The sequence below is a fragment of the Macrotis lagotis genome, chromosome 8 (assembly GCF_037893015.1).
Source record: "Macrotis lagotis isolate mMagLag1 chromosome 8, bilby.v1.9.chrom.fasta, whole genome shotgun sequence".
Classification (NCBI taxonomy): domain Eukaryota; kingdom Metazoa; phylum Chordata; class Mammalia; order Peramelemorphia; family Peramelidae; genus Macrotis; species Macrotis lagotis.
The window spans coordinates 96511696-96532074 of record NC_133665.1 but is presented as its reverse complement, the minus strand read 5'-3'; positions in this window follow the sequence as shown (position 1 = coordinate 96532074).

Sequence of the window (20379 nt, the reverse complement as noted above, 5' to 3'; positions counted from 1 at the left end):
CATGTTTCATATGTGAATTGTGAGTCTCAGGTGATTGAAAGAGAGAATTGAGGAAGAGTCAGCTCAAATTTATGTCTGCTACTTGAAAAATAAGTCTATGTGTTCCCTACCACTAAAGTAATAGCGTCATTGTCTATGGAGGGTAGTATGTTATCCTTATAAATTGCAAATCCATACTTGGAAAAGAAATACTAAAGAAGAGTTAGTAGTAATAGATTATAGCCTGACATTGTTGACACAGTAAGAAATACTTGGTTTCCAGCAATAGCAGTTTTTAAAAAAAGAGAAATATTTCCTAATAATTAGAGCTATCTAAAATTGGAATACTAGTTCTAATTAGCAAAAAAGAAAGAAAAAGAAGTTCTTTGTCCAAGAAAACAAAAATATTTTCCATATATTCTTGTTCTTCTTGTATTGTGGAAACATTTTCTTTAAAGCTCATTTTTAGTTTCTCTAGAATATTAAGAAGCACTATTTCTCCAGCCTAAAATCCTTTCCAGATTTTCCCTGTCAGAAAAGTGGGAAGAGCAAAAGTGAAGGTCTTCCTTTGAAGAGGAATAAGGGCGATAACCTAACTTAGGTCTTGTCTAGATAAGATCATCTCCATACCTGGAGTGGCTGATGCCATGACCTAGCAAAGGATAATGTCTTCTCTGGAAGGAACATTTTTCTCTCCTTTAGGGGAATGGCCCAGGGAGGATATTAATAGTAACTATTGTGGAATAGGGCTAAATTATAACATATTGTAATCTTTTTCTTTTTCAAGATGACTATAAATGTTACCTGAAATCTTCTTGGAGAGAAATCATATTGGAGGAAAAGCAGAGTGTCAGTTTGGACAGCTCTTCCTATCTAAACCAGAAATGGTTTCAATCTAGACTAAGTTAAATTGAAAGTGCTTCTGGTAGACTTGAACCTGAATCATAGTTTTACCAGTTTTAATATATTTTTTTCTTTGATGGTACCCTGAATGTTCATAGCTCTTTCCAGTTACAAAGCATTTATATAAACTCCTTTGGGGAAAGTAGGACAGTGATTCTCCCCATTTGACAAATTGTTCCCACAGAAGAAGTCAAGTCTCAGAGACTTGTCCTGGGTGTTATAGGCAGTAAATGTCTGAGCTAGGACATATAGAAAACAAAATCTCAAGTCTCGAGGTCTAGCCTTTTCTCCACTCTTTCATATGCCAGTCTTTATTTCAACTGGGATGCTAAAAATTTAATTTGAATTTTCTTTTGGAAGGCTACTTTGTATGCATAAATGCAAATGGCTGGCACAACATGAAGCAGGTGTGACCATAAAAAAGTTGCTTAGTTTCAGTGAATCTGATTACCACTGCCAAGACTCATCCTCATTATTTATCCATTCCCCTCAGTTAGCAGGTCTTTGATGGGTTTTGAAACCCACTGACTGTGGATTATCTAGATTCTGGGTGGAGCTAGCAGTCATAAAGTGAAGCTCTACTTCATCTCTAAGTCAATTAAAGACTGAGAGCATGGACTTCAATGAATAAAATATTTATCTCTTGTTCCCTAGGAGACAATTGGAAGTGACACCATGAAAACTCCCCAAAGGATGATGACAAAATTAGTGATGTGGAGTGTAAATAGGTCAAGTATCTTTCCCTGTCTACACACACACACACACACACACACACACACACACACACACACACTCATACATACATACATACATACATAAAAGATAGCTAGCTCCTAATTCTTCCAGTACTAAAATTATTTTTATTGAGATTACTTCTTTTTAGTATTTTTAGTACTGCATATTTAATAAAACAAGATCTTTTAGCCTCACTTCACTATTAATATTCTTGCAATGATTCTTTTTTTTTTTTTTAGGTTTTTGTAAGGCAATGGGGTTAAGTGGCTTGCCCAAGGCCATACAACTAGGTGATTATTAAGTGTCTGAGGCTGGATTTGAAGTCAAGTACTCTAGATTCCAGGGCTGGTGCTCTATCCACTGTGCCACCTAGTTGTCCAGATTCTTTTTTCTAAAACATCTTTTTTTTAGGTTTGTTTTTTCAAGGCAATGGGGTTAACTTGCCTAAGGTTGCACAGCTAGGTAATTATTAAATGTCCACCTGACTGCAGGGCCAATGCTCTATCCACTATGCCACCTAGCTGCCCCCCTAGAGCAAATTTTTATACAATACAGGTACTAAGGATGAGTTTTATGTCTGTTTTCTGAATCAGTCAATAAACATTTATTAAGTACTTATAAGAGCTAGAGATACAAAGAAAGGTAAGAAAAGAGAGTCCCTCTCTTTGACGAGCTCCCAATCCTATTGGGGAAGCCACATGCAAATAAATGTGTACAAACTATATGCAGAATAAGTGGGTCTCATGTCAAATGACCAGTCAAGCTATATTCAGAGATGTTGGGTGTCCAGATTGGCCATAGGGTGATGAAATTTTTGGCTATGGAAACTCTTAAAGTCCTCTCAAGTTGTAGAATGGTTGGGACAAGGAGGAAGTGGTATGTACGGCAACAGCAAAAAGTATAAATCCTTGAAGTGTTAATTAACAAGTTAAATTAAGCAGGGAATTTTAATTAATAATAATAACTAGCATTTGCATAGTGCTTTACAATTTGCAAAGCATTTTATAACTATTATCTCATTTAATTAAAAACCCATTTTATAGATAAGGAAACCAAGGGAGAAAGACTCAAGTGACTTCCTAATAAGTGTATAAGGTTGTATTTCAAATCAGGTTTTCCCAATTCTGGGTCTAGCCCTCTATTCATTGCACCATCTAATCTACCTCAAGAATATTTCCTCATGTACAACTACCAATGCATACATTTCTCCCTTGAAAGCTGTACAGACATATTGTTATAATATAATTATACATTCATAGGATCACAGATTTAGAACTGGAAGGAACCTTAGAATCATCAATTCCAACCTGCTCATTTGAAAGATGAGGAATCCAAAACTCAGAGAGGTTAAAGGATATTGTCACAGTTGTGCCAAATAACAGAATTTGGAAGTCAGGTTGGTCTCCTAAATTCAACATCAATAGCAATATACCAAACTCCAAAGGGTTACCATGATATAAGCCAAAGAATTTCATATTAAGAAGGACCTTAGACTCTGATAGAGAAAGTAACCTTATTCCAGGTCACATATGTAGCATGTTGCAAAGCCAAGATCACAGGACTAAAGATTTAGATCTAGAAGGGATATTGAAGGTCATCTACCCCAAGACTCTCATTTTATAGATAAGAAAGCTGAGGTCCAGGGAGATTATGGGAGCTTCCCCAAGGTCACAGGTAGCAGATCCAAGATTTGAACCCAGTCTTCTAATGCCAAAATTCACCACTCTTTTTTCTGAAACACAGAAGTTGTCTCCAAAGGTCAGTCTTTTCCCCCATAACATCATGTTACACTAAAGTTATCCTTTGGCTAAGACCTTGAAATCTGTGTGGAGTACTTTGGCTTTTCCAAGCCTCGAATACCAAGACATTGTGAGTATACTATGTTGACCCATCATTCAAGGCTTCTTAGATCATTCCTACCCCCACCCCAACTCACCTCCTTTACCTTTTTATGTATCTTAAAAGACACCACTTAATCTTGGAAAACTGATTTTAGAATTCAGTTAGAAAGAAAAAACCCAACACTGAATTATACTTTGTGCTTCTAAGTGTTATTTTCCCAAGGTAAAGAAAAGCTATAAAAAGAATCCAAATTAGGGAATAAGATCATGAACAATAGAAAATAAGCCTGGGGATACTTTTCCATGGAGAAAGATAATTCGAGGCTGCTTGTTAGATTTTCCTTTGGAACAAGGAACAATTGTCAAAGTCTATAACTAATAGATTCATACAAATAGAGGTCAGAAAGATATGAATGACATAAGACTCTTTCTTTTCTAATAAAAACAAGTTTCCGCCCCATTTCTATGCCTTTTTGAGGTACAAGTTAAGTAACTAATTTAGTAGAATTATAAATGGAATCAAGTTGAATGATTCAGCATATTTTTTGGCTCAAGTTGGATTTCTACATTGATGAAATTAATCAAATAATTATCCTATCTCTGATATGAATGGCACGACAACTCAACAATCATTCAATTCAACTGAACAGTAACAACTTTGGATTTGTGCCCAGTCAATTCTTTGTTGAGTTTTCACTATAATAAAATCATGTCCTTTAAATTAAAGTAAAACCCTTAAGAGCATGAACAGGAAATTGGTATGGCCTTTTGACAAGAAGAATATTGCAGGTAAATCTCACTGTAAGAAACAGCAACCAGAATGAATCATTTTACAGAGGGGTTCCTCCTATTACCATAGAAAAGGTCAATGAATAGAGTGCAGGGATTGGAGTCAGAAAGACTCACTATACCATGGGACTTTCCAATTGTCAATATTACAAGAATCAGATGCTATTAAAGCTTCAAGAGGTCATGTCTTCCTTTTAGAGGTACAAGGCCAGAAAATGGATTCACTTACTCCAAAACATACATTCATACATATGCCATATGTATATACATATACACATATTATTTTCTACATATGTTATATATAATTACATTTTAAATCCTCAAGCTAGCAACTTGAAATCTTGATCTAATAGTATTATTGTAAAGATTGGAACAGTTTTAAAATAACACAGATTCTCAATTTATATGATTTTATAAAATTATGTATTTATTGTGCTAAAAGGAATACTGGCCATCTCTTGAAGTAGGTGATTTCAATTAATAATATGATTGTTTTGTTTTCATTGTTTAGGTATCTAGGAGAACTTCTGACTCTCAAGGCCTGTCACCTACTAATACCATTTTACCTGTTTAGCTTTTGAACCCACCCCTCAGAATTCTACTGCCTGAAAACCTCTGCTGGAGACCAGTTATTTACATAATGTTCCCTCTTTTCATCCCCTCTCACAACTCAAACAAGTCAGGTTCCTCCCCACCTTTGCTCATCCTGTTTTCTTCATCCGGATCGGAGATCCTCTCCTCTTAATCATCTGAAAACTTACATTTCCTTCAAGGTCCAACTCAAGTTGTACCACAAATGTCACAGCTGGAAGGAACTTTCCTTCCCCTTGTGCTTTACAGTGAGTGGAAGAGCTGAGGGAGAGAAAGGGAACATGGCCTGTAACACTAAGCCAGTTCTTTGGATTCTCAATTTAATGCTCTTGAAATGTAATCCATTGCCACCTCTTCCAGGTAGACTTTCCTGATTATCCGACTTTTCAGTTTAGAGAAATGAATTCAAAGAATATCAGTTCAATTCAAGAGACATTTATTAAACATTTGCTCTATGTAAAATTATTATAGGCTGTGGATACAAACAGTCCCAGTCATCAAGGAACTTATTGATGATAGAATGAATAAGAGTAAATGCTAAGTATATGTAAAATGATACAAAGTTGTTTCAAAAGGGAGAGAGATGAAGTCTATATAACACAGTTTAGCTCTGAATTATAGGCTGTTTTGTATTCTCTCTCTTCACTAGACTGTAAGCTTAATGAAGTCAGGGAATAGATTCAATTTAAATCAACAATGCTTTATGGAGAAAGACACCAAATAAAAGGGAGCTGAAAAAGGAGGTAGGGGAGAGAAGGTACCCTGTAGGCAGAAGAGAAGTTCAGAAGGTTAGGAATGAAATGACAGGAATGAGAGAGTGAATGGGGAACTGATATGGGGACTTCCTCAAATGGAGCTTCTATGGTGCAAAAGGTATTGACTATAAGTTTTTGGTTTTTGACACTCATGTACTTCTGGGCATGTGCTTGATAAATTTTAATACATTTCTGTTGATATTGTTTGATTTGAGAGTCATCATAAATATGTGTTTCAGATTTCCATTATGAGGTGACTGGGCCTAGTTGCCAGAGTAACTACTGGAAAGTATTTGAGGCCTGACCAGGGTGAGTATTGCCAGTGCACCAGAACTGTAGTAAATACATTTTGTTGACTAGCCTTGAAAGGTCCATACCTTCTTCCCATGTATTTCTGATTTTTCTGTATTTGACCCTCAGTTCTAATGCTTTAGCAAAGGTTCCTTGGCTCTACCTTCTTAGAAAATCCTTGCATTTGACTCTCCTGTACTTAGCACCAGCTTAGAAGTCTTTACTGTGTCGATTATGCTTTTTCAAAGGGTACCAAAAGGATCCCTATGTAGCAACAGTGGTGCAGCACAGAATTTTTGCCCCAGTAAGAGGAAACCCTAAATAAAATTTGTTTGTCTGGCTAAACTGGTCATAATTCAAAGACACAGAAATAGCCTAGCTACAGTTTTTCTGCCTTTAATTAGTTGGATCAGACCTCCAGAAGTTGTTATGGCCAAACTAAGGAGTTGTCTGGGTTCCTGGCTTTTAGATTAGGGGGCTTTTGGATTAGTTAGGAACAGGAAAAAAAAACCCAACCAAAAACACAATCCCTATTTACATCCAAATGGAGAAAGACACCAAATAAAAGGGAGCTGAAAAAGGGGGGGGGGTAGAGAAGGTATCCCTGTAGGCAGAAGAGAAGTTCTGAAGGTTAGGAATGAAATGAGAGGAATGAGAGAGTGAATGGCGAACTGATATGGGGACTTACTCAAATGGAGCTTCTGAGGGAAATTTGCCAATCAGAGGATGAGGTCTCAGGATGGAGAGAATATTCAAAAAATATTTTGATAATTACATGTCAGTGTAATTGGTTTCCTTTCTAATTCTACACATTTTTTTTAAAGTATTTAAAGAAATCCTTTTGAGAAGGGGTTTATAGGATCCACAAAGTTGTCAAAGCATTCATGATGTGTAAAAGATTAAGTACCCCTGATTTAGATTAAAATCTTTCTCAAAATTTAGGACCATAAATGCTCCATTGATTAGGGGTCCAAATTGGCTCAATAATTTCTTGCTTTTTGGTCCACATTGAAATGAATGACTTCATTTATGTTACCTGCCATGTGACTTTGAAAAGTTTGTTTCAGAGAGAATAAATGGATCTTTGAAGACTTGGTTCAGGCTGGGAAGGCCAACAGAACAAATTGGGGTCCTTAGACAAGGGCAGTGCTAGAAAGATCTTTTATTTCTTGGAGAATAATTAAGGTTACTTACTCAAAGTAAAGGGATTACTGAGGCTTACTCAAAATGAAAGATGAATTTGGCTGTTCTATCCTTGGTGGCTTCATTTTTTAAATGGCCTCCTGCCCTTTATAAAGATGGCCAGTTAGTAATATTTATTTCAGTGATGCTGTCATTTACTACCCGAAAGTGACTGCTAGTCTCATAAAGACAGTCAAAAAATGCTGACTTTTGAAGGCTGTTGATCTTTTCTACTGGCTACTACTTTATGACTTTGCATAAAATGCTAATACCATGACATTTGTGGAACTCTTAAATCATTTTAATGAAAGAGTAACAGTTATTTGAGTCATTTGTTTTGTATACTTCTTTTGCAAAATCTTTTGTTAGTTGATGCTAATGAAGATAGGAATGCTTTTTAAAATTCATAAATTCTCCTCTCACTTAACTAAATCATGATAGTTCCATGGTGCTCAAACCCAAGTATAAAGAAGCAAAAGCCATGGATAGAATCCATTGTAAAGTTATCCTCATTTGCCTTTATCTATTCACCTACTTTTTCCTAAATGAATGTGAGTTTTTTTCCCTTTGAATGTAAGGCAGGATCAACTTTTATAAGCATGGAATTTATTTGAAGCCACAACAATCAATTAATAAGCATTAATTATGCACTTACATTGTAAGATAAAAATGAAATGGCCCCTATTCTCAAAGAGTTTTCATTATTTTTGGGAAGACAACGTGTGCAAATATAAGTATAAATGAGATAGATCCAGGGTAATTTTTTTTGAGGGAAGAACTGCCTGGGAGTGCTGGGAGAAAGAGGAAAAGTTTCATGGAGAATCTAACAATTGAGCTGAGTTTTTTTAATTTTTAAAAATTTTTAAAAATTTTTTATTTTTTTCAATTGAGCTGAGTTTTGAAAGAAAAACAAGCTTCTAATGAACAATGAAAAAAGTATAAATTCCAGAAATACAACATCACTGAATTTCAGAACTGGAAGGGTTGTCAGTGGCCATCTAATCCATCTCATGACCAAAGAAAGAGTGCCTTCTACAATGCAATTTAAGCATTTCAATTAAATTTGGGGCTCTGCAAAAGGTGAATTAAGTGTGCTAATGTGCATATACTAAATATTATTGGAGCTAGCCTTGTTTTTTAATTTATTACACAATATATTTATTAAAACCCTAAAATCTACAAAACACTGTGCTAGTCCTGGGGTGGGGGGGAGATACAAAATTTAAACAAGTCTCATTTCCTCTTAGAGTTCAATTTCTACTTGGAGAATAAGAGACAAATATAGAAAACTATAATTCACGAGTATATGACATACATATTAAAGAGTTGCTGCTAACAAGAAGAGGGGAAGTTTCTTGGCAGCCCCCATCTCAGTTGGATAGAGACACAGTATGTGTTTTCTTCACTACTGCTGACTAAAGTTAGGAAATTTGAAATAAAAAGGCAGATTTCAGAATTCAACAGAACATTAGAAAGATGGCATTTAATGATGGTATTTAGTTTTCAGATAATGGTTTAAAATAATAGTAATCATGACTATGGTCAGGAATGGAGTAGAAGATAAACTTCTTGTGATTAGAATCTTGGAAATCAGATGAGTACTTTAAGTAAGATGGAGAGAAAGTAGAAATCTGTTCAAATATCTCCAAGTTCAATTTAAAAAGAAAAGCAGAAGATTTAACTAATGATTTAAATAAATAATTTTCAAGAAGAAATCTTGCAAAGCAAGTTCTCATATGCCTATATGTGTATATATAGAAAGTATGGGGTAAAATGGTGATCCTAATGAAAGGAGGAAAATTTAATTTCATGGTTTTAATTGAAATTTGGTTGAATAGGACTTATGAATGGAATAAAGCCATGGAAAGATTCAGTTCAATCATTTTTAGTCATGTCCAACTTTTTGAGAACCCCATTTGGGATTTTCTTGGCAAAGATATTGAAGTGGTTTGTCATTTCCTTTTCTGGTCTCAGTGATGCTGAGGTCACTCAGCTAGTAAATGTTTGTTGCAAGATTTGAACTCAAGAAGATGAGTCTTCCTGACTACAAACCTGACATACTATCCACTGTGCCACCTAGCTGCTCCCACCAAGAAAGATACAACTTAAAAAGAATAGACTTAATAAAGGGGGTGATGGAATCTTACTGTTTCTTAAGAAGATCTAGTCATATGAAGAGATTCAAGACCCTTAGATTCTACCAATCACATTACCACTTTTAACTCTAACTCCACATCTATATTTTTATTATAATATATTAAACTTGAAGTCCATAAAAACTTACAAATATTTAAAAAAGTTGAAGTATAATTTTTTTCCTGACCTGTAACCCTAGAACCATAACATCAGTTAGGTAAGAGCAGAATATTCAGATTTGAGAGACTCAGAAAAAAATATGTAAGATCTACCACTTTCTCTCTCTACATACATACACACACAATACATATATATATATATATATATATATATATACACAAATATATATGTATAATTTTAATCAAACCATGCTGATGAGGGAGTGTGTATATGAATTTTATATTTTTTGTCTTAGGTGCAAAGTTATTTCATTATGATACTGACCTTGCCTTTCATCCCAGTTCCTTGTCTTTGTGCAGTTTATATTTTTGAACTTGACTCAGACTCAGACCCTCATTCACCATGAATTGATGGCAACTTTGAAGATGCTTGCATTGGCCTCATTCCATTCTAGTTTTCAAAAATTTAATTCAATAAAACTAAGACTAAAAGGGAAACAATTAACTGGGAAAAAAACATTTTAGCAGAAAATTTCTAATAAAGCTCTCATTTCCTAGATATATAAGGAGCTAATTCAAAGTTATAAGAATAAGAGTCATTACCCAATTGATAAATAGTCTGAAACAATTTGAACAGTAATGATTCTGCAGTTTTTATTTAATTCCTCCACTTATTCTTCTTCCTTGGGACAAAAATTCATTATATTAGAGAACCCTAACCCTTGATTACATTTTTTTTATCAATTTTCCCCAAATACACACAAAGGTAGTTTTCAACTTTCAAACATCCATTTGCAAGTTTATGAATTCCACATTTTTCTACCATTCTCCCTTCCCTCCCCCCTCCCCACAGTAGTGAACAATCTGGTAAAAAGTTTTACATTACAATGGGGTTTAACGTATTTCCATATTAGTCATATTGTGAAAGAGGAATTAGAACTAAGGGGAAAAAACATGAGAAAGAAGGAAAAATTATAAAAGAAATTTAAAAAAAGCAAAAATAGTGTGCCTTTCTCTGCATTCAGACTCCATAGTTTTTGTTTTGTTTTGTTAGTTTATTTCTTTGTTTATCTGGATGTATGTGTCATTTTCCCTCAGTGATGTCTTTGATAACTGAACTGTTGAATGGACCTGAATCTATCATAGTTGATCCATCTCACAATGTTGCTATTAATATGTGCAATGTTCTCTTAACTCAGCATCAGTTCAGGCAAATCTTTCTAGGTGGTTCTACAGTCCAGCCACTCAAGATTTCCTACAGAACAATAGTACTCTTTAACTTTCACATGCCATATTATATTCAGTCATCTCCCAATTGATGGGCATTCCCTCAATTCCTAATTCTTTGACACTACAAAAAGAACTACTATAAATATTTTTGTACATGTAGATCTTTCCCCTGCTTTTATGATCTCTTTGGTATAGAGATCTAGTAGTGGTATTATTGAATCAAAAGCTATGTACAATTTTTTTTGCTCTTTTGGTATATTTTCAAATTGTCCTGAAAGATTGGATCAGTTCACAACTCATCAACAATGCATTAATCCCCCATTTTCTCCACTCCTCTCCAACAATGATCATTTTCCTTTTTTTTTATCATTTTAGCTAATCTGATAGGTGTGAGGTGGTACCTTAGAGTTATTTTATTTTTCATTTCTCTTATCAGTAATGATTTAGAGCATTTTTCAATGTGACTATAGAAATCTTTATATAGATATCTAAAAACTGTCTATCATCTCCTTAGACCAAGAAATACTGGAGAATGAGTCGCATTCTTATAAATTAGACTCAGTTCTCTATGTATTTTAGAAATGAGTGCTTTATCAGAAACACTAGTGAAAATTATTTGCCAGTTTTCTGCATTCCTTCTAATCTAATCTTGGCTGCATTGGTTTTGTTTGTACAAAACCTTTCTAATTTAATGTAGTCAAAACCGTCCATTGTGCAACATTATAACATTCTTTTTTTTAGGGTATTAATTAAGCTTTTATTTTTTTTGACATTTGGTCTATTTATTTCATATTATTACAATAATCTTGTTGTGAGAGTAAACATAACCCCCCCCCCAAAAAAAAGATGAGAAACCTCAAGATTAGTGAGAGAAAAAAAAATGTACTTCAGTTTGTGTTCAGATTCCAATAGCTCTGTCTCTGGGATTGATTGCCTTCTTTATCATGAATCCACCAAAGAAGTTGCTTCAATATTTTTCCCATAGTTGCTATTACTAGCTGTATTTGCCTCTACTCTATTCCTTCCCATTCTCATTTATTCTATTCTCTCTCTCCTTTAACCCTGTCCCTGTTCAAAAGTGTGTTGGATCTGAGTACCCTCTCCCATGATCTTCCCTTTCTTCTATTGCCTATTTCCCCTTCCCTCCCCCATTCCCCCTTATCCCATCCCTTTCCTTTCATTTTTCTCTAGGGTAAGATAGATATACCCTATTAATTGTGTATGTTATTTCCTCTCTGAGCCATTTCTGATGAGAATGAAAGATTACTCATTCCCCCCTCCTTCTCCCATTCCAATCCATTGAAAAAGCTTTTTCTTGACTCTTATGTAAAATATCTTAGCCCCTTCCTCCCTTCCTTTCTCTTCCTCCTAGTACTTTATTGACTCCATCTTTTTACTATTCTATATCATTATATTCAGCTCCTTCCTGTTCCTTGTCTACATATACATATATATATATATATATACATATATATTATATATATATGTATATATGTATATATTCCTTCTAACTACTCTTGTAAATGAGAAAGTTTATATGAGTTATCAGTATCTTCTTCCCATGCAGGAATACAAACAGTTCAACATCATTTAAATTCCTCATAGTTAGTCCTTCTCATCCACCTTCATCCACCTGAGTCCTATACTTGGAGATCAAACTTTTTGTTCACCTCTGGTTGTTTCAATAGGAAAGTTTGAAAGTCCCCTGTTCCATTCAAAGTTCATCTTTTCCCCTGAAAGAAGATGTTCCAGAGCCCCTTAATGTAGATGCTGTCAGATCCTGTGTAATCCTGACTATAGAATCATGGTAGTTGAATTGTTTGCTTCTGGCAGCTTTTGGTATTTTCTCCTTGACTTGGGAGTTTTGGAATTTAGCTATAATATTCCTGGAAGTTTTTCTTTTGGGATCTCTTTCAGGAGGTGATTGGCAAATTCCCTCAATTTCTATTGTACCCTCTGCTTCTAGGATCTCAGGGCAGTTTTGCTGAATTATTTCTTGAAAAATGAAGTTGAGGCTCTTTTTCCTGGTCACGACCTTCAGTAGCTCAATAATTTTTAAATTATTTCTTCTGGCTCTGTTTTTTGAGGTCAGTTGTTTTTCCAATGAGGTATTTCACATTTTCTTCTAATTTTTGTTTTTTGTGAATAGCTTTATTTCTTCCTGCTGCAGATTCTCACTGCAGGGCTGCTCTGAGGCTGGCGCTTGCTCCACACTCACTCTGGTGCAGCAGAGTTCTCTCATCACCTCTTAGAACTGTGCAGTAATCCCTGGGCCAATAGGTCTGGAAACTGCCCCCCTGCCATGGACCAGGTGCCCCTAGTGATCTAGGCACTCACCCAGCCTCTCTATCTTGTTTAGGCACAAACTTGTCCCTTCTTCATAGGTCTGATAGACTATTTCTCTTAATTGGCCTATGGTACCATCTTTTATATCTAAATCCTGTATCCATTTTTGACTTTATTTTGATGTAGGGTATGAGATGCGGGTCCATGCCTAGCTTTTTCTATACTATTTTTTAGTTTTCGCAAGAATTTTTGTCAAATAGTGAGTTCTTATCCCAAAAACTAGAGTCTTAGTATTTATGAAACAGTAGGATTACTATAGTCCTAATCTATTCTACTGATCCATTTCTCTATTTCTTAGCCAGTACCAGACAGTTTGATGACTGTCACTTTATAATATAGTTTTAAATCTAGTACCACCTTCCTTTCCTTTTTTTCACATTAATTTCTTTGATAGTCTTGATCTTTTATACCTCCAGATGAATTTTAAAAAATAATGATTCTGGGTTTTTTTTTTGTACATAAATTTCCCCATTTATTCTTTTTAATTGGAATAAAAATTCATTAGGTTGAGTGCCTGCAGAATTAGTAATATTATGAGAGTTTCTCCTTCTTTTTCTCTTGGTGTGTATAAAATAGGTGATGTGAACTTGTGGGAACATTAATCTATGGAGTTATGTGAACATGATTCTAATTATTCTTCCTTTGTGGCAAATTTTCTGAGTTTCTCATGTTTCATTTGAATAACATGGTTTCAATTCTATTAAATCATTATTTAGGTGAACCTGGTCTACTCCATATTCATCCACATATTCAAAGGTCTTATCACATTTAGTGGCTTAGTGGATCCTATATACAAAATATTGTCTAGAGTTAGGGAAAGTGAAATGTTATTGATTGCCCTGTATCCATCTAAGTTGGCCTTCAGCCCTGCTGTGGTATAATATGAATTATTTTCATTGATAATTCTCAAGGAAAAGAAACAAAAGCTGTTTGTGCATTTATGCACACATATGCTAGAAAATTTACCCTTCATATTGCTCTTTTACAGATTTTCAAAGCATAATTCACAACTAAAATAGCAGTTCACCCTAAAGGTTAGTTAAGAAGAATTTTATATCCTGAAATGATCTCTTACTTATATATTTTTGTATATTTTGTATCCTCCTGTAGGAGGCAAGTTCCCTGAAAGCAAGAACCAGCTTTCCTTGAGTCCCTAGAACTTTTCACAGTACCTTGGGCAGAATAGGAATTGAAAAAAATCTTTTTGAATTGAATTGCTGGATTCCTTGGAAATTATTTTGATCATTTACTATTTTTTTGTGTCTGTAGAATAAGTTTTTCTTCAATTTTGCCACAATGAAAATAGAATTAGTTACCTATTTATATATACTGTACCTTGTCTATTACTGGATAACACTATATAAGAATACGTATTAATCCTCTGATTTTTATTGATACTTGGAAGCCCCTGGTCAGGAAACCCTCTGTTAATGAAAGTTGATATTTTCTCTGCAATTTATAGACGTAAGACAATTCCTGGAGCAATGTGAGTGACTTGTGGAGAATCATCCAGCTACTGTGAACCAGAGGTCAGATTTGTGAATTTACTTCCCCCAAATGAGGTGGGGTCCTCACTGACAGTTTTGACTTGCTGAAATAAATATGTGTTAACCTTCCCAGAGTTTGACCTAATCAGGGACAAATATTTCTAGTGGTTTATTCTTTTTTTTTTTTTGCAAGGCAAACGGGGTTAAGTGGCTTGCCCAAGGCCACACAGCTAGGTAATTATTAAGTATCTGAGACCAGATTTTGAACCCAGGTACTCTTGACTCCAAGGTCGGTGCTTTATCCACTACTCCACCTAGCCGCCCCACTATGCCACCTAACCTCCACTAGTGGTTTATTCTTAAGGAAGAGCAAAACAGAATTAGGTTAATCAACACATTTATTCATAGTTCTCTAAGTCATGATCATGTACTAGAATGTGTGTATGTGTGTCTAGCCAGAGAGCTAGAGACTCCCCCACCCCACACACAAATGGAAGCCTAATGTTGTTCTTAAATAGCCTTGTCCACTGGGAGATGTGATTCTAAATATCACCTCTGACTTTGCTCCTTAATGAAGAAGGAGGAAAAAGAAGGAACACATTTCAGTAAAAAAAAAAAAAAAAAAGAAAAAAAAAGAATCTAAAAGACTTTAGAGGTAAAAATTTAGCCTGAGGAACTCCTGATAGGATTAAGAAGGCAAGCCTTTGTTCCATTTTACAATTAAGGGAGTGATCTCTAAGCATCTTTTTCAATTGCTAAATTGACTTGATTACCAGGAGGTCTAATTTGCTATCTTGATTGAATTTTGCCCACCAAATTCAGGTGTCTAATTTGATTCTGAAATAAGAGGAGGCTTTATGTGAAAGATGAATTTCCAGTCACCATACATATATACACACAAATATATATGTATATATATGTAAATATATATACAAATCTATTCACAGGCTTGAATCCAGGTCCTCCTAGTCCCAAATCCAGCTCTCAATCCATAATGCCTCATTAATAAACTATATATGAAAGACCAGAAACCCAATGCTGCACCTAGTAAGAAAGAAATGAATTGGCATATTCAATTTATCAATCCATCAAAAGAGACCACCTTAGGAAGCAAAGAGGGGCCTGAGAGACTAAGACATAGGGAAAGTAAATTCTGATGTAAGGCAGGAGGAGTCTGGGAATAGAGTCTAGGAGAAAAGGATATAGTAGGTAAAGGAAGTAGGACTTTTTCCTCCAGCAAGATGAGATATCTAGGCTAAATCAATTTACTTGCAAGGATGATTTCTAAGTGAGGTTGATCCAGACTATTGATTGTTTAATTTATGGTAAATTTTTAAGCATCCAATATTCCTTAAGAGAAAAAAGGAACATTTCCTCCTACTAACAAGAACTTAAAATTTAGAATTCTTGATCTATAATCTAACCACTCAAGCTCAAAGAATCATAGATTTAGGGAACAACCCATTCATTTTATTGAGGAGGAAAATGAGAACCAGAGAGGTTATGTAATAATAATAATAATAGCCATCATTTATATAACACATATGATGTTAGACACTGTGTAGTATGTTACAATTATTTCATTTGAACCTCACAGCAATCCTGAGAGATAAGTACTATTATCTCTATCTTACAGATGAGGAAACTGAGGCAAATAGAGGTGAAGTAGCTTGGTTGGGTTCCTGTATCTGATAAATCTATTAATTGGGATTTGGACCCAGGCCTTCCTGACTCAAAGTTTAGTACACTATCTATCAAGTTATGCTGAGTTAGAATTTAGAATTTACTTTCAAATGAAAATCCAATATATATTTCTAAACTATAGTCTATAAATATTATATCCAGAACACAAATTAACCAATTAAGTGTGGGATGTTATTTCTTCCTTTTCAGTGGGTGTGCTAGATAGTTAAAAGTCGATCATTCATTTATTTATTTTTTTAAAATTTATTTTTATTTATTTTTATTTTTTTCCTTTATTTTTTTTATTAAAGATATTACTTGAGTTTTACAGTTTTCCCCCAATGTTGCTTCCCTCCCCCACCCCCACCTCACAGATAGCACTCTGTCAGTCTTTACTTTGTTTCCATGTTTTACCTTGATCCAATTTGGGTGTGATGAGAGAGAAATCATATCCTTAAAGAGAATAGAATTCTCAGGGGTAACAAGATCAGACAATAAGATATCTGGTTTTTTTTTCCAAATTAAAGGGAATAGTCCTTGTACTTTGTTCAAACTCCACAGCTCCTTATCTGGATACAGATGGTACTCTCCTTTGCAGACAGCCCAAAATTGTTCCCAATTGTTGCACTGATGGGATGAGCAAGTCCTTCAAGGTTGAGCATCACTCCCATGTTGCTGTTAGGGTGTACAGTGTTTTTCTGCTCCTGCCCATCTCACACAGCATCAGTACATGCAAATATCTCCAGGCTTCCCTGAAATCCCGTCCCTCCTGGTTTCTAATAGAACAATAGTATTCCATGACATACATATACCACAGTTTGCTAAGCCATTCCCCAATTGAAGGACATTTACTGGATTTCCAATTCTTTGCCACCACAAACAAGGCTGCTATAAATATTTTTGTACAAGTAATGTTTTTACCCTTTTTCATCATCTCTTCAGGGTATAGACCCAGTAGTGGTATTGCTGAGTCAAAGGGTATGCACATTTTTGTTGCCCTTTGGGCATAGTTCCAAATAGCTCTCCAGAAGGGTTGGATGAGTTTACAGCTCCACCAACAGTGTAGTAGTGTCCCAGATTTCCCACAACCCTTCCAACAATGATCATTATCATTCCTCGTCATATTGGCCAATCTGAGAGGTGTGAGGTGGTACCTTAGAGAAGCTTTAATTTGCATTTTTCTAATAATTAATGATTTAGAGCATTTTTTCATGTGGCTATGGATTACTTTGATCTCCTCATCTATAAATTGCCTTTGCATATCCATTGACCATTTGTCAATTGGGGAATGGCTTTTTGTTTTAAAAATATGACTCAGTTCTCTGTATATTTTAGAAATGAGTCCTTTGTCAGAATCATTAGTTGTAAAGATTGTTTCCCAATTTACTACATTTCTTTTGATCTTGGTTACATTGGTTTTATCTGTGCAAAAGCTTTTTAATTTAATGTAGTTGAAATCATCTAATTGGATTTTAGTGATGTTCTCCAACTCTTCCTTAGTCATAAACTGCTCCCCTTTTCATAGATCTGACAGGTAGATTAGTCCTTGATCTTCTAATTTGCTTATAGTATTGTTTTTTATGTCTATGTCTAACCATTTGGATCTTATCTTGGTAAAGGGTGTGAGGTGTTGGTCTAATCTAAGTTTCTTCCATACTAACTTCCAATTATCCCAGCAATTTTTATCAAAGAGGGAGTTTTTATCCCAATGGCTGGACTCTTTGGGTTTATCAAACAGCAGATTACTATAATCATCTCCTGCTTTTACACCTTGTCTATTCCACTGGTCCACCACTCTATTTCTTAGCCAATACCAAACAGTTTTGATGACTGATGCTTTATAATATTATTTTAGATCAGGTAGGGCTAAGCCACCTTCTTTTGCACTTTTTTTCATTAAGCTCCTGGAAATTCTTGACTTTTTATTTCTCCATATGAATTTACTTACAAATTTTTCTAATTCATTAAAGTAATTTCTTGGAATTTTGATTGGTAGGGCACTAAACAGATAGTTTAGTTTTGGTAGAATTGTCATTTTTATTATATTAGCTCTACCTACCCATGAGCAGTGGATATTTGCCCAGTTATTTAAATCTGATTTAATTTGTGTGAGAAGTGTTTTATAATTGTTTTCAAAAAGATTCTTGGCAAATAGACTCCCACATATTTTATATTGTCTGAGGTTACTTTGAATGGGATTTCTCTTTCTAGCTCTTCCTGCTCTTTCTTGCTAGACATATATAGAAAAGTTGAGGATTTATGAGGGTTTATTTTATAACCTGCAACTTGTCTAAAATTGCTAATTGTTTCCAGTAGTTTTTTTGGATGATTTCTTGGGATTCTCTAGGTAGACCATCATGTCATCTGCAAAGAGTGAAAGTTTTGTCTCTTTCTTCCCAATTCTAATTCCTTCAATTTCGTTTGCTTCTCTAATTGCTGATGTTAACATTTCTAATACAATATTGAACAGTAGTGGTGATAATGGGCACACTTGTTTCACCCCTGATCTTATTGGGAATGCCTCTGACCTCTCCCCATTGAATATAATGCTTGTTTATGGTTTCAAATAGATACTGCTAATTATTTTAAGGAACAGTCCATTTATTCCTACACTCTCTAGTGTTTTTAATAGGAATGGATGCTGTATTTTGTCAAAAGCTTTTTCAGCATCTATTGATATGATCATATGATTTCTGATAGGTTTGTAGTTGATATAATTAAGTATTCTAACAGTTCTCCTAATATTGAACCAACCCTGCATTCCTGGAATAAATCCTACTTGATCATAATGTATTATCCTAGTGATGACTTGTTTTAATCGTTTTGCTAAGATTTTATTTAGGATTTTTGCATCTATATTCATCAGGGAAATAGGTCTATAATTTTCTTTCTCTGTTTTAACTCTTCCTGGCTTAGGTAACAGTACCATATTGGTTTCATAGAAAGAGTTAGGCAGAGTTCCATCTTTCTCTATTTTTCCAAAGAGTTTATATAGGATTGGAACCAATTGTTCCTTAAATGTTTGGTAGAATTCACTTGTGAATCCATCAGGCCCTGGAGATTTTTTTTATGGAGTTCAATAATGGCTTGTTAAATTTCTTTTTCTGAGATAGGGTTGTTTAGGTATTTAATCTCTTCTTCATTTAACCTGGGCAACTTATATTTTTGTAAATATTCATTCATTTCACTTAGATTATGAAATTTATTGTCATAGAGTTGGGAAAATAATTTCAAATTATTACTTTAATTTCCTCCTCATTGGTGGTGAGTTCACCTTTTTCATTTATGATACTAGCAATTTGGTTTTCTTCTTTCTTTTTTTTAATCAAATTGACCAGATGTTTATAAATTTTATTGGTTTTTTCATAATACCAACTTTTGGTTTTATTTATTAATTCAATAGTTTTTTTGCTTTTGATTTTATTAATTTCTCCTATAATTTTTAGAATTTCTAATTTGGTATTTAATTGGGGATTTTTGATTTGTTCTTTCTCTAATTTTTTTAGTTGCATGTTTAGTTCATTGATTTCCTCTTTCTCCAAATTATTCGTGTAAGCATTTAGAGCTATAATATATCCCCTGAGAATCACTTTGAATGAAACCATAGGTTTTGGTATGTTGTTTCATTATTATTATTATCTAGGATAAAATGGTTAATTCTTTCTATAATTTGTTTTTTGGTCCACTCATTTTTTAAAATGAGGTAATTCAGTTTCCAATTTGTTCTGGGTCTATATCTCCTTGGTCCAGTATTGTATATGACTTTTATTGCATTGTGATCTGAGAAAGATATATTCACTATTTCTGCCTTTCTGCAGTTGATCATTAGGCTTTTATGTCCTAGTACATGGTCAATTTTTGTATGAGTTCCATGTACTGCAGAGAAAAAGGCATGTTCCTTTCTATCCCCATTCAGCTTCCTCCATAAGTCTACCATATCTAATTTTTCTAATAATCTATTTACCTCCTTAACTTCTTTCTTGTTTATTTTATGATTCGATTTATCTAGATCTGATAGCTGGAGGTTGAGGTCTCCCACTAGTAGAGTTTTGCTTTCTATGTCTGCCTGTAGTTCTTTCAGCTTCTCCTCTACGAATTTGGGTGCTGTCCCACTGGATGCATATATATTCAATATTGAAATGACTTTATTATCTATGGTACCTTTTAGGAGGATAAAGTTTCCTTCCTTATCTCTTTTAATGCTATCTATTTTTGCTGATGCTTTGTCTGAGATATGGATTGCTACCCCTGCTTTTTTTACTTCAGCTGAAGCAAAATATATTTTGCTCCAACCTTTTACTTTTACTCTATA